Source organism: Felis catus, chromosome D4 (genome assembly GCF_018350175.1).
Source record: "Felis catus isolate Fca126 chromosome D4, F.catus_Fca126_mat1.0, whole genome shotgun sequence".
Lineage (NCBI taxonomy): Eukaryota > Metazoa > Chordata > Mammalia > Carnivora > Felidae > Felis > Felis catus.
Window position 1 is genome coordinate 76,978,580 of NC_058380.1, and position 14,142 is coordinate 76,992,721.

Genomic DNA, 14,142 nt, shown 5'->3' on the forward strand with positions numbered 1-14,142 from the left:
TTATTATTCATTGTTTGTAGCTGAGGAGACTGAGGCAGGGAATGGTTAAATAGCATGCCCAAGGTCAAATAGCACTGGTGAGTTTTGGAATTAAGAATTGAGCCCTGGCTGTTGACTCCCTAACCTGGGCATTTAATAAGTGTATCATATTGTCTCAAGGAATTAAAAAGGATGGTCTGAGAGTCAGGGAAGGTGGAGACAGGTTCAGGGAGGGCATGAAGAACCTCATGTGAACTAGGAGTCTCTAAATCTATACCCCTATTGTCATCAGCTCCCATTGATGCAATATCAGTGGGACACACAGGAGCATTTGAAAATGTTCCTATTGATTGGAAGTGAATAATTATTGCCTTCTCTATATTACAGATTCACTATCAGAAAGTAATAGCAGAAATGCTATCCAAGATTAATAGCCACGTTTCATTATTTTTAATGCAAACTATTGATTTTAAAGTGGTGTAAGGTATGGCAGTTTATTACAATAAAACAATAAAATAGACTATATGAAATAATTGAGAATAATCTTTTCCCTTTTTGCTGCGGCTAAGGAACATAATGTGCTGTGCATGTGAAGGCATTTATGGCAAGCTCTATCCAGTGATGGCAGCTTAAGCACTCTATAAAGAAGCACTTTGGAACCAGAGTATTATAAATAATCGACAATAAAGCTGGTAAATGGGCCTTTAATTTGATTCCATTATGTCACAGGACCACAAGGACCAAGGGGCCCCAGCATCAAAAACACTAACTGCTGAGCAGAACACAAAGATAAGCAGACCAGATGGCCTCGAGATGGCCTTTCCACCTGGGGAATTCCCAGGAAAAGACTGGGTCATTGGCAGCTAGGTGTGGGGTAATATTTTACCTATGAGCCAATACATCCATGGTCAACAAGCCCCCCACTCCCAACACAGTGTCTTCTAACAATCTTCCCCCCCTCGGCATCGTTTCTCCAAGTATCTCCTCTACTTCCCTTCATTTTGGCTATTTTCACAGTTAACAGTAGACACATTCAGAAGCAATTTCCCTCTGGAGTCATTCTGTTGATTGGGGTTGTAGAGGCTGCCAAAATAATGTATGACTTCATTGCCAGAAATAGACCATAAACGATGAAGGAGGTGATAGGCCAACTGTATATGTTGTGTTAACCAGACCACACCTGGAGGAGTGAATACAGGTCTACACCACTTGTAAAAGCAGATTAACATTGGACATGCTGGGCAGAGATGTGGATGATGAGAGATGAAGATGAAATCATGGCAAAAGAAGAACAGTGGCTGAAACTGTGGCTGTTGAAACTAGAGGGGACTCTGGAAAATGGAAGAAGTGTCCATGAATACTTGAAGGGTTGACATATGAAGGAGGATCTGGGCTTATCCTGTGAAGCTCTAGAAAAGAGAAATTTGGTCTCAGTCAGACATGGATCCGAGCTCTACTTCTCCACTTAGAGTAGTAGCGTGACCTTATGCAAGTGATCAAAACTTTTCAGTGCTCCATCTCTTTGTCTGTACCATAGAGGTAATGATAACATGGACCCTACAGAATTGGGAAGAGGTAGATTAAGTGAGACAAACCACATCAAGTGCTTACCTCAGTGTTCAGTACAAAGCAAGAGCTCCATGGATACCAACAATAAACACCGACATTAACAACAGCAAAACTAGAAAGCAGATGGCACTCCTTCCTGAGGGGCTGCAACAGACATAGTTGGCACTGAAACTGGGGTCACGGGGGCTTGGACTGGCTCCATAAAATTACCCCAAACTTCCCAGAGATCCGGTTCGAGGACAGAGTGGAAAAGCCTGACCAGCGCTATATTTTAAAGCATAGTGGATTAAAACTGTGAAAGCCAAATTGAGGCCAATTTCAGAGGCAAGCATGGGGCTGGAGGCAGAGCCAAGGGGTGGGGGTGAACAAGAGCACAGAGAGAATGTGAGATGAAGGGGTAGGAAGGAGAAGCAACGACTGGTTCTTAAGACTGTTCCTGGGTCATGGTGGCTCACTTTGGTGGCCTCTCATTGCATAGCGGGTAGGACAGTAGGATTGATAGTCTTGGGTTTAGAGTGGGCACCAAAAATTCCAATTCCAGGTGGTATTAAGAAGAAATTCCTAATTGGTAAGCAATACACTATAATGGAGTCATGAAAGGAAGTTGAATACCACTTTACAGCACAGACTCTGGAGCCAGACTGGCTACATGCTAATCCTGACCGCTCCAATTAGACTGCCTCACCTCTCTGTGCCTCCAGTTCCTCACCTGAAAAGTGGGGATAATAATGAAGCCCACCTCTTCAGGTTATGAATGTTTAATGATAATGCATACAATGGCAGTTATTATTGTAGTTAGAATTATCCAAAGATGGTATGGGTTTCCATCCACATATGAGTCTAGGGTCAGGGTCTGAAAGTAGATGCAGCTAAAGCATACCCCTCTCCCTGGGGGTGAGACTCATTGTCTATTCCACTACTCACAGCAGAAAAAAAAAATAATTTAAAATAGTTTTTTTTTTTATTGTCAGAGATATATGAGGATAGGGTCCAACTATAAGCATGTGGTCCAGAAGGAGTCATTTGGAGGAAGCAGTCCATTCCTGAAATATGTATGTGTACTGATCACAGAGGAGGCTGAAAATATCCAGAACAATTTTAACCCCTGGTCCTGGCAGAGCTTTGGATCATCTCTTTCTGCACATTCATCCTCTTCCTAACTCATGGAGATACTGGTAGTGGGACTGGAGCTGTGTTCTTTGCAATCTGGATTCTTTTCTCCCTCTATCTACCTAAGAAAACCTATTAGATTCCATATTTTCTAGGGTCATTCAAGAGGCGGTCTTTCCCTCAACCCCACACTGTTCTGTTACTTCTCTGAAGTCCTTAAATTTTATAGAACATCACAGTGCCTGTGTCCTTTACCTTGTCTCCAAGTCCCCCATACCACTCATACTCACCAAAATTCTCCAACTTAAAACTAGAGCATAAACACTTTAGGGGCAAGAACCCCTGCTGCTTCATTTTGTCTCTCATTGTCTCTAGCACAAGTCACCTTGGGGATGTAACATTTCTTGTCCGGACCACAATTTTGCACTTAGTGAGAGGCGGTAGGAGTTCATTGAGCAGATTAAGAGCATATATGGTAGACAGTTTCTGTTGTCTGAACAATAACTACCTCCACCTTTTTCCTTTTGACAGAATGCCAGCACCAAGCCCAAGGTTGTGGGACATGGTGTATCTAAGTTAATCACTTCAAATCCACCCTTTACTCTCCCAAACTCTCTTGCAGCTAAGGTTGGCCTGTCATACAAATATGGCGATTGAGACAGAAGGGAAGTCACCAGAGTGGGGCTTCTAGGAAAACTTGTTTTTCTGATGAAAGGGACCAGGGGCCCATCTTTCTTTCCTTCTTTCTGTATGGAAGGCCCTGGCATTGGTTTCTGAACCAATGGTAGGTGGCACCTACTTGACATTTGTAATATGAGAAACACAAGAATCTGTTTATTTAAGCTATACTTAGTCAGGGTTTGGGTTACTTGCAACCAAAAACATCCCTAACCCATGTAGGGAAAGGGGCGTTGAATTTTATGCCAAGGAAACCAAACGAGTAGAAATGACAATGCATGAAGTGGTTAGTATATATGGGGGAGAAAGGATGTGAGGGAATAGTGTTAGGGAATTGATGGGCAAGACAGTGGTAAAACCAAAGAGGAAAGTTTGGCCAATTTGTAGAGACTCTACAGAAGGTATCCTCAATCCTGGCTGCACATTTGCAGTACCTGGAGAGCTTTACAAAACGATGGGGGCTCAGGCCCCTCCCATAAGGTCCAAAGTGAATTGAGTGGGGGTAAGAAACAGGCATCTGTAGTCTTTAAAACCTCCCCAGCATTGAACATCAGGGCTGAGGACTCTCATCCTGTCAGGTATTATGCGGCCAGAGCCTGGCCTACCTGTCCACTTTCACATCTCCCTCGAGTATTAGGCTCTGGTCACACTGTCCTTCTTGAGCATGACGTGATGTTTCTCACATCCTACCCATGCTCCAGACTTTACTTAGACCATCAGACTCCACAGACTTCCCTTGGTCTCCTCATACCAACCTAAGCTCTTATTTTCTCTTCTAGTAGTATTTGTTTTTTAACCAGATAGTTTGAAGTTATATATTTATTTTTTGTGTTCTTTGTTTACTTATTTATCAGCTGTGAGAGCAAAGGCCATTGCCTGTTTTAATCACTGCTATACCTCCCAGATACCTTGTACACAATGCCTGGCATACACTGGGTATTAAATAATTATTTGTAAAGTGAATTAATAAGACAAAGGCCCTGTGTCCAGGACTCAGATGGATGATGGCAATTTTTGCAGTCACTGGAGGGAAACAGTCCCATTAGTCCCATATCAAAGTGTTCCGGTGTGCCTATGGAGGTGCAACAAGGGTTAAATGGTGAAGGGACACCAGTCAGAAGATTCTTGCAGCATCATGGGAGAGAATGGGACAGAACCTGGGCAAAAGACAAACACTCCACTCTAGGTGCCCAGTCCCCAGCTCTATTCCCAACACCAAAAACCTAAGGATATTTGGAAAGGGAAGAAATGGAGGATTGGATGGGTGTTGATGGAAGAGCGGATTTATATAAAGCAGATTCAACAGAGCAGGAGGCCTCTAGATTTCCAAAGAGAGGCAGAGATGCAGAAAGTGTAACGGGGTGGTGGTAGATTAACTTTACCAACTTGGCACCACCTTTTGCAGGCATTAAGAATTTCCTGAGTCCCCAGCTAGTGCATGCAGTTGAGGACAGCAGGTTAAGGCAGCTTGTGGCATTTTGTTTTCTTTCTTCGCTAGTAAAGGGAGAATTTAAATGAGTTTAACCTTTGATGATCTGGCGATTGTAAAAATCAACCTACCAAAGTTCAGGCGGTGTCAGATGCACAGACACCCTTTCTGAACAGCTCATCTTCCCAGACCTTTCTCTGTCAAATGTCAGAGCCCAAATGAGCTTGTTTGGGAGGCAAATTACATGTTGCGAGCAGTCATTTCCTGTAGCTGGCAACTTCTATTCTGAATAATTAAATAACGCAGCAACAAAAAGGCTCTGGTTTTCAACTCTAAACATAAGGGTGTGTGTGTGTGTGTGTGTGTGTGTGTGTGTGTGTGTGTGTGTGTGTGTGTGTATTTAAGTATATATATGTGTATATATATATATTTATATATAAGTATATATATTTTAAAAATATACACATGTGTGTGCGTATATATATACACACATGTATGTATGTGTATATGTATATATATATATATATATATATATATATATATATATATATATAGTTGTTCTCATGGTCTCTGAACATTGGGGGAGTTCAAGTCTTAAAGCAGACATCAACAATCATTTACCCAGAATTTGTCATTATTTAAAGGTTGTGGTCTTTTTGATATAAAGGCTGAGTTGTGAACACGGTTTTAATGGGACAAGAAAAGAGACATTATTTCTTTCTGGAAGGGGAGAAAGGGTCAGGGCGATACTGAGAGGGATTAAATAAATGGATAGAGCTTGGTCTGAGAAACCAAAGGGAAATGATTTCTGGAAAGCCGGGTCCTCATCATCCCCATCTTGAGCTTTCTCTGCAGTATCCACACAATAAAGCGTTACATCACAGTTTAATATTTGTAAGCCACAAATGCACGCAAGCAGAGGTCTTATAACCATCATTTAGCATATGAGAAAATGGAGGCTGAGAGAAATAGAGTGGCCTGCAAGATAACCCAGCTAGTAAGTGGTAAAGGCCAGAGGGTGGGGTCAGTGATACTCCAAGTCATCTGGCATCTGAGACACACTGTGATGCAGGAAAGACTGTAGACTTAGAGACAGTATGCATCTGTCCAAACTCATCGTAATGCACACATTAAATACTAGAAGCATTTTGTGTATTTAGTATATGTTGATAAACCTGGAAAAAAAAAACAAACAAAACAAGTTCTGAATCTAGCTGGAATGGCCCTCAGCAAGTCAATCGATAGTGACTGTTCCCAACACTGCTTCTTGATTCAGGGACTCAAAGCTTTCATCTGGATGGCTCCACCAGCCTGTCCACTGCTCTCTCAGCCTCCTGTCTACAGTCACCCCTATCCACCCACCAGGATGTATTGAGAATAATCATTCTAAAACATATACTTGATCAAGACCTATCATGCCCTTCTATAACCAACCATCATCCTGTAGTCAAACCATAACCCCAAAGCCTATTCACAAAACTATTGAGATTTGGAACCATGTATTCCTGAACCTGGCCTCTCTCAACGCCTTTTAAGTCCTAGACCCCTAAGTTCCAGTTGTGCAAAGAGTCACAATATGTAAAATGCTCAGAACAGCGTCTGACACATGGCAAGTACTGTAGAAGTGTTAGCTGGTATATTCCTGCCATTATTATTACTACTATTGCGGTCATTATCAGCACTCTCATTGAACTACTTGGATTTCCCAGCAAGCATCATGTTCTCACCCCACCCCTCCCTGGCCCCATGCATTCACATATATCTTTCCTTCATTTGCTTAACTGTAACACTCTCTTGGAAAGCTAGCATGGATGCTGCTCCCTCTGGAAAAATTTCTTTGACTTCATCTAGCTGAAAGTGGTGACTTTTACAGTCCTCTGTGTTTCCAGTATAGTCCTATTTACCATATTGTATTATAATTCTGTTCACTTTTTTCCTGGTTCCTGCTCCTTTCCTTACCAACAGAGACTTATATTTTTCCTCCATAACCACAGTACTTAGCATGGTGCTTGGTGCACATTCTTAGGCCATGTTTGTTAGTAGATCAACAGTATGGCTGAGGCAAAAGGAGTCTATCTAGGTGCCTATTTCTCTGAGTGTGTTTTGGGGTTCTAAATATCAGGTAAATGGTCTTCATTCTCTGTTCTTGTTTCGAAAACATTAACTATGGATAAGCTGGTTATTTTCCTCAAATTTTATCCACCATCTTTCACACCAGTTAGTAGGAACATGTACTTAATGCCTCTGGCTCTGATCTTGTGGCTCCCCAGGGATGAGGGCAGGTGGGCCAAGTGGCTTGGGGGACAGACTGAAACAGAGTGGCACTAGGGAATCCCCACAGAGCCATCCAACCAATTAGGGTCTGAGTGTGAGGCAGAGCTACAGGTGCGGTAGAGGAGAGAGAGCTTACCCAGTCAGGACTGTAGTACACACACACACACACACACACACACACACTTCCACACACATTCACACATACACACTCACGCATACACATACTCACACACACACACACACACATCACACCCCATACTGCAAAAGTCCTTGTCTATCTTCTGTCTTCCAACATTCATTTCACAAACATTTTGAACCTATTTTATGTACCAGCCTCTGGGTTAATAACTAGTAGTGAGCAAAACAGGATTCCTGTTGACATAAGTAGATAAGTCCAGAGATAACTGCCATAAGCTCATGATGTGATGAAGATGATGGTGATGATAAAATTAGTGCTTACTTTTTGAGAGCTTACTGTCTGGGCCAGGCCGCGTGCTGAGCACATTATATGTCTTCTCTTGTTTAATCTTCCTTGTGATAGTATGAGGTCTATGCTGCTATCCTGGTTACACAGATGAGGAAATAGAGGCTCAGCAAAGACATGCAACATGATAAAGTCCAACTGTGACCCAAGTAATATTTATCCTTTAGAAAAAGCCAATCTTAGAGGAGATAAGAGTGAAGGGAAAGAAAGAGAATGCAGAGGAAGGGGATTAAGGAAAATGAAAGCCCCTTTCTTCTGGAAAGAAATGCTAGGGAGTCAGAAGTGGCCTTAAGTCTTATGGATAAAGGCATGTCTAGGTCATCCATGACAATGGCTGTTACCAGACCAAACATCGGGGACAGGGAAGACACAGCCATCCAAGAACCCCATCCTCTAGATGTAAGACCTGGGGTCAGGACTGTGGGGATGCCAGCGTTGCTGTTCCAACAGCAATGGTGCATGGAAAGATATGCACCAGCACTGGGGTAGGATGGTTACTGGGGTTGGCAGAAGACTTAGCATCATGGTCAAGGACATACTTAGAAAACACACCCATCATGGGTAGTTTTTTGACTTACATACAAATCATTGAGATCCTGGGTTTTTATAGCTGTATTCACTTTGTTTTTCAGATAGGGGGACCCAGAAGGGACAGAGACGTGTCTGGAGTCTGATAATGAGTTAGTGGCAGAAAAATGTCTGGGAGCACGATTGTGCTCTTTCTCTCTTCCTCTATAGGAGGAGAGTTGCTTCTGCTCTGTGTCCTGGCCTGGCACAGCCCAGAACCTCTGGAGCTCCCTGTGGCTTGGCCGACAGTTGCTTTCTCTCTTGTTTCCTGTGTCTTTGGTTCCTGTGCTATGCCTACCTGCCAGCAGGTATCTGCTCAGATTGTACCTGAGAGGTGGGGCATGGAGCTCCCTTTCCAGTGGTACTTCTTGGAGCAAGCCTCTGCCCAAAGCAAATGCCAGCCCTGTACTGAGAGGAACTGGCCTTCAGCGTCTTGACTGGTAGGCTCTGTCCATCTTGGCAGACCAGGAAGTCCCTGTTGAGAGAATCCAGCTCTGGGACAGTGGTGTTCTGGTAGGACAATACATTTTGAATTAATATATTCCTTAACAAATATATAATAGTGGGGGCACCTGGATGGCTCAGTCGGTTAAGCGTCCAACTCTTGATTTTGACTCAGATCATGGATTCACAGTTTGTGAGTTTGTACCCTGCATCAGGCTCTGTGCTGACATCACGGAGTCTGCTTGGGATTCTCTCTCTCTGCCCTTCCCCGCTTGTGTTCTCTCTCAAAATAAATAAATAAACTTTAAAAAAGTGTATGATAGCAAAAATACAGAAATCAAGCTATAAACCACCATGTTGTAGAAGAGTGTCTTTTTTCAATTAGCTAGAAAACAAATAAAATTCATAGTTGCCTCCAATTTTAGAAAAAAAACCCTTCTATGATATTTTTTCAATATTTCAGACGTGCTCTTTAATTTTGATTTTAAATTGATTCTCTATGAATTATAAAGCCATTTGGATTAAGCACAGTTAAATCCAGAAGCAATAAAACAATCATCAGAACCACACAAACGCCTAGGTATCATGTATTGAAGACTTGGTATATGACAGATATGTTTTTAACTTTTCATTACAAGTCCAGAATAAATATATTATTGTTCTAAACTTGCAGATGAGAAAACCGAGGCACTCAAGGCTGTACAGTTCACCCCCAAAGCATGCAATAAGAGGCAGAACAGGAATTTAAATCCAGATCATTTAACCTCTGAGCCTGCTCTTCTCCATCACAATTGGTAGAAACAGCAGCAGCATCAGGGCATCAGAATCACCTGGATGGCTTGGTGTTGCACCCCCACTCCCAGGGTTTCTAAGACTAGAGTGGCGCTAGAGAATTTGTCCTTCAAAAGAGCTCCCAGGCGATGCTGATGCTGCTGGGCAGAAAATCCTACTTTGAAAACCACTGTCTTGTAGGGTCTCTAAATAACATCTTTCATGATTATGTAATTTAATCTTCACACGATGTATGAGAAAGGAATTTTATTATAATCCCCATTTTATAGAAGATACGAAAGCATTTTGCCTAAGGTCATCCATTGATAAGTGATGGAGCCTAAGTTCAAAGCAGAAAGCTCTGCATTCAGAACCCACACACATACTAAAGCATTATGCTGGGGTGATTGCCACATTTTCCTTGATTATATTAAGCTTATTATAGCTCCGCTTCTGCTGCAAGTAGCAGCACTTGCATTTTCTACTTTCCATTCACAATTACAAGACAGGAAGGTCAAAATACAATAAAAAAAAGCAATCACTTGGACAAGCACACCCTGCTATACAGAGAACACGGCAAAGCTGTCCACTCTGAACCGTTGGCTGGCATGCAGTGCCACTAGGTGGTAGCTCAAAATGTTGAATGATCAGCAAACGCACAGAAGTCCAAATTCAGTCCTTTATACTGTCAAGTCAAGTTTAAAAATGGGTGTAGAATATTGCTTCCATGGGTTTCTAATTCTGGGTCCTCCTAAGCCCTGTGCATCAACCAGATTACCATATTCTCCATGGGAGAGACATGGTGACCATGTCCACGAAGGGTAGCAGCCACAATTTGTACAAATAATGTTCAGTCTGACATCTCTCCTCAACCGCACATCCATCTTTCCTACCACACAAATCAACCCAACTCAATGGAAGGAAAGAGAACTGGGGGACATCACCAACAATTGCTAAGTTTACCAGGAAATCTAGAGTAGCTTGATTGAAAATGACTAGGGAAAACATTTTTTTTTTTTGTTTTTTGGCCACAGGGAAGAAGGGAAGTTGTTTTGAAATTACTTATTCTTTGTCTTGTTGGTGAAGATGAGAGAAGAGGAGGGTTTTATATTACAGTTTAGCCCTCCATTTGGCCAAGACAGAGAATCTTCCTTTTCAAATTGCTTAGGCTTGGATTAAATGAGATCAAATGAGATCATGCTTGGTAAACTGTAAAGTGTAGTGCCAGAGGGTGAGATTATTATGATGAAACACAGTGGAGTGAAATTGGTCAATTTTCTAGCTTTGAAGACAGACAAATTGAAGCTTAAGTGCCAGCTATGCTAATAGCAATGTAATTTTGGAATGAAAATTAACCTCTCTGAGCCTTTTTTTAAACTGTAAAATGTAAATTTTAACCCTATTTCATGAAGGTAATTGTAGAGTTAAATTAGAAAATAAAATATGGTCAAGAAAATATTATAATTGGCTATTATTTTGGAGGAATACTGGTTTGAGAAAAAGTTTTAAAGGCCAAAATATACCAAAACATAATAATAACTAGGATACATAGGCCAAGATGCTTAAATATAGATAAAAATTGGCAAAAACCGTTGTCGTTTGCACTGAAATGATATGTGAAAAATCATGAATAAAAGACTCATTTTTGGCCAACATCTGGCCTTAACTAAAATTTTAAATAATTCATAAAGTAAGAAATTGCTGGATGGTACCAAAATCATGGGTTTAAGATACCAGAAAGATTTAAAGTTGTACCCAGTAAACCTTCACAAAGGGCTTCTGAGAATTTAAAGGGCATTTGTCCTACAGCAGTGTAAGAAACAACACATGGACAAAGTAGAGAGGCATGTCAAAAGAATTGTAGCTGTTGCTTCTGTCTAGTGGTTCTGCATTTCTACACTGATATGCTGAAAGCCCAGAAAGCTTTTGAGTTGGATCACCAATGTACTACCAGCTTGCACTAGAAGAGACTGAGAACGTTCATGTTTCTGAAAAGACGCTAAGCCCCCAGCTTCCTTTAGGCAGGAAATAGCCTAAGAAATTTACTTACTTGTAAACAGGGCCATTTCTTATAAAATAGCAAAAAACATCTCAGAGGGTAGAGTCAAGATTCCCGAGGGCAGAGTGAAAAGCTAAAGATAAAAGCGACCTTGGGAGCCACTTCCAAGGAGTAGATCCAGACCCTATTCAAAGGACATTACCTGCTCCTAAATTAGGAGGGAACTGACAACATGTAACCAGAATTGTGACAGCTATGGCACTTACATTTCTCCCCTTTTTAAGTGGAACTGTCTTTTATGGCCATCCAGTTTCTACTCATAACATGTTGAGTCAGTGATGGAATGGTGATGGTGAGTCAGTGATGGATGGTGCCTTTTTAGGTCACAGAATTTTGGATAAAGGAGACTGATACATAAGGAGACGTATCTGAGAGGCCTCAACCACATCTGGACTTGACTTAAATAATAAGATTCTGGAATTGGAGTCTGATCCCATAATGGCTTTGGTCAGTGTTTCTTCCAAAAGCTGCAGGAGAAAAAAGGGAGAAGCCAACTATTTCTGGGAGGAGACGATCTCCAAAGGACATTCTTTGGCAATGCTGCTGATCACGGGTCTTTGTGTCTTGTGGCAGTAGAATTTCCAGTATGGGGATCCCTCTGGGACTGTTTTTCCCCTCAGTAAAAGTTCCTAGATGACTGAGGGTCTGCCACATTAAGCTCCTAAGGGTTGCTTTTCAACAATTTTGTAGAGTAGTACATTTCTAAAATGTATTACATGCTTCCTTGATTCTTGAAATAGTGAATTCAGAACATCAATTTTGTGTGTTCCTATGACTAAGCCTTGTTCATGTTCTTCCTTCTGCTAGGACAATCTATCTGATTTCTACCTGTGAAAATCCTCGCATCCACCAAAAGCTGCTAAAATACCATTTTTTTTTTCATGGAGAATTTCTTGATTCTTCCTCTCCAACTAACTTAATACTAACATATAATTATCATGATAATAGCTATCATTTATTGAGCAGTTGCCATGCACTAATTATTTTACCTAAATTACATGATTTAATTTTTACAACAGATAAGTGTTGTCCTATTATTATTTTACGCACACAGATGAGCTGGAAAGCTATGGGATTTTGCAAATGAAGAAACGGGTTCAGACATTTACTGAACCACCAAAAGTCATAAACCAAATGGCACCTGCAAAGTGAAAAGAATCTGGAATGGGTCCCAAACTGTACTGCTCCTAAATCAGACTGCTTTCCATCTCATGTATAAAGATCTACCCAACCACAGGGAGAAGATGATGTTCTTTTTCCTCTTCCTCCCTCTCCTAGTATATTTCTCCATTCCATACTAGCTCAGGCTATTTAATGGGACTTAAATAGCCAGATTGGCTGGGTTAAATGCTGACTCTCCCTTTTACCAGCTATTATCTCTACACTTTGGTCCTTACTTGTAAAATACGGACAACAAGAGTAACCTCCCTATTGAGTACTGTGAATAGTAAATGTATTAATTCATGCAGGGTTCTTAAAACAGTGCCTGGCTCATAGTAGGAACTCAAAACATGTTAGCTATTATTGTCTTATTCTTTTTCCTTCCTTCTTTCTCTCTCTCCACATCTCTCTCTTTTCTCCTTATGTTTTCGGATTTAAAATATAACAATTTGGCCTCTATTGATGAAGCTGAAAAGTAAATAAATAGCAGGTGCAGGCGGAAAGCAGATGGAATTCACTCTGGGTTTCCTTTCCTGTTAACTTTGGACAGGTTTGCTGTTTGCATAACTTGTTCTCTGCCTTTTCCCCAAACAGCCCCTTATGAGCCTCTATGTTTGTTATTTAATTCACAAATTCTTTTCACTTCCTTTTCTTGCAGCTATTCCACCCTGTCCTTTCCCTCAATATTAATAATAGTTGTCATTTGTATTTTCTGTGTGTCAGACACCCTTCACGCTTTCTCTTGCATAATACTCACATGGTCCCCAAGGTACACATATAATTATTTCCTTTTTACAGATGAAGAAATTGAGATTCTATGGAGATAATCTCTGAAATGTCTGCTTGTATCTAATATTTATGTGACTTAAAAAAAAATAAGGCAGGCTTCAAATTGTTTATGGGAAAGTTTAACTTCAGAAATTCTCTCTTGTAGGAAATAGAGAAAATGCCACTGTGTTCACTGAATGTTCATGTTTTAACAAAAATTGTAACCGAGTCAAAAGATTAACTTTTAGAAAACAAGATCCAGGCTGAAGAATGTTTGATTTATTGGAAATATCATCCTCAGTAAGAGAAAGGAGTTGAATCAATTATAGTAAGATGCCTCCTCCTTCACGTGGTCTTCAGAGGAAATAAGCCAATGAGAAATGAGCCCCTCACTTACACTATAAGGGCCTCAGGGAGAAGGCCCAATGTGGAACTGCTTCTGCTCTGACAACAAGGGTAGGGATGAGGTAACAAGGTCTAATCTTTGACTGTAACCTGGGGCTATTGCATCTGGTATTGCAATCATATTGCCACTGTGGTATCCTAAGATCCAACTCTTTTCTTATTTTTCTTTTTTAAGTATTTTATTTTACTTTTGAGAGAGCACAAGTTGGGAAAGGGCAGGGAGAGGGGCACAGAGGATTCAAAGCGGGTTCTGCACTGACAGCAACAAGTCCGGTGCAGGGCTGGAACTCACAAACCATGAAATCATGACCTGAGCTGAAGTTGGATGATCATCTGAATGGGCCACCTGCATGCCCCCCGCCCCCTGCAACTCTTTTCTTTCAGTTCTTCCGAGGACAGAAATGTTGAGATATTCCTTAATTACTTCTGTAGACCAGCTTCATT

General features: G+C 41.2%; 1 long non-coding RNA gene across 2 annotated transcripts in view; it reads right to left on the minus strand.

Annotated features, from left to right (window-relative positions):
• Positions 1–668: 668 nt before the first annotated feature.
• LOC123381807 overlaps positions 669–14,142 on the minus strand; it is a 466,019-nt gene continuing 452,545 nt past the window's right edge. For both annotated transcript variants that reach the window (XR_006589252.1, XR_006589250.1), the window contains one exon: positions 669–1,388. This is a non-coding gene — a long non-coding RNA (uncharacterized LOC123381807). The remainder of the gene's footprint in view (positions 1,389–14,142) is intronic.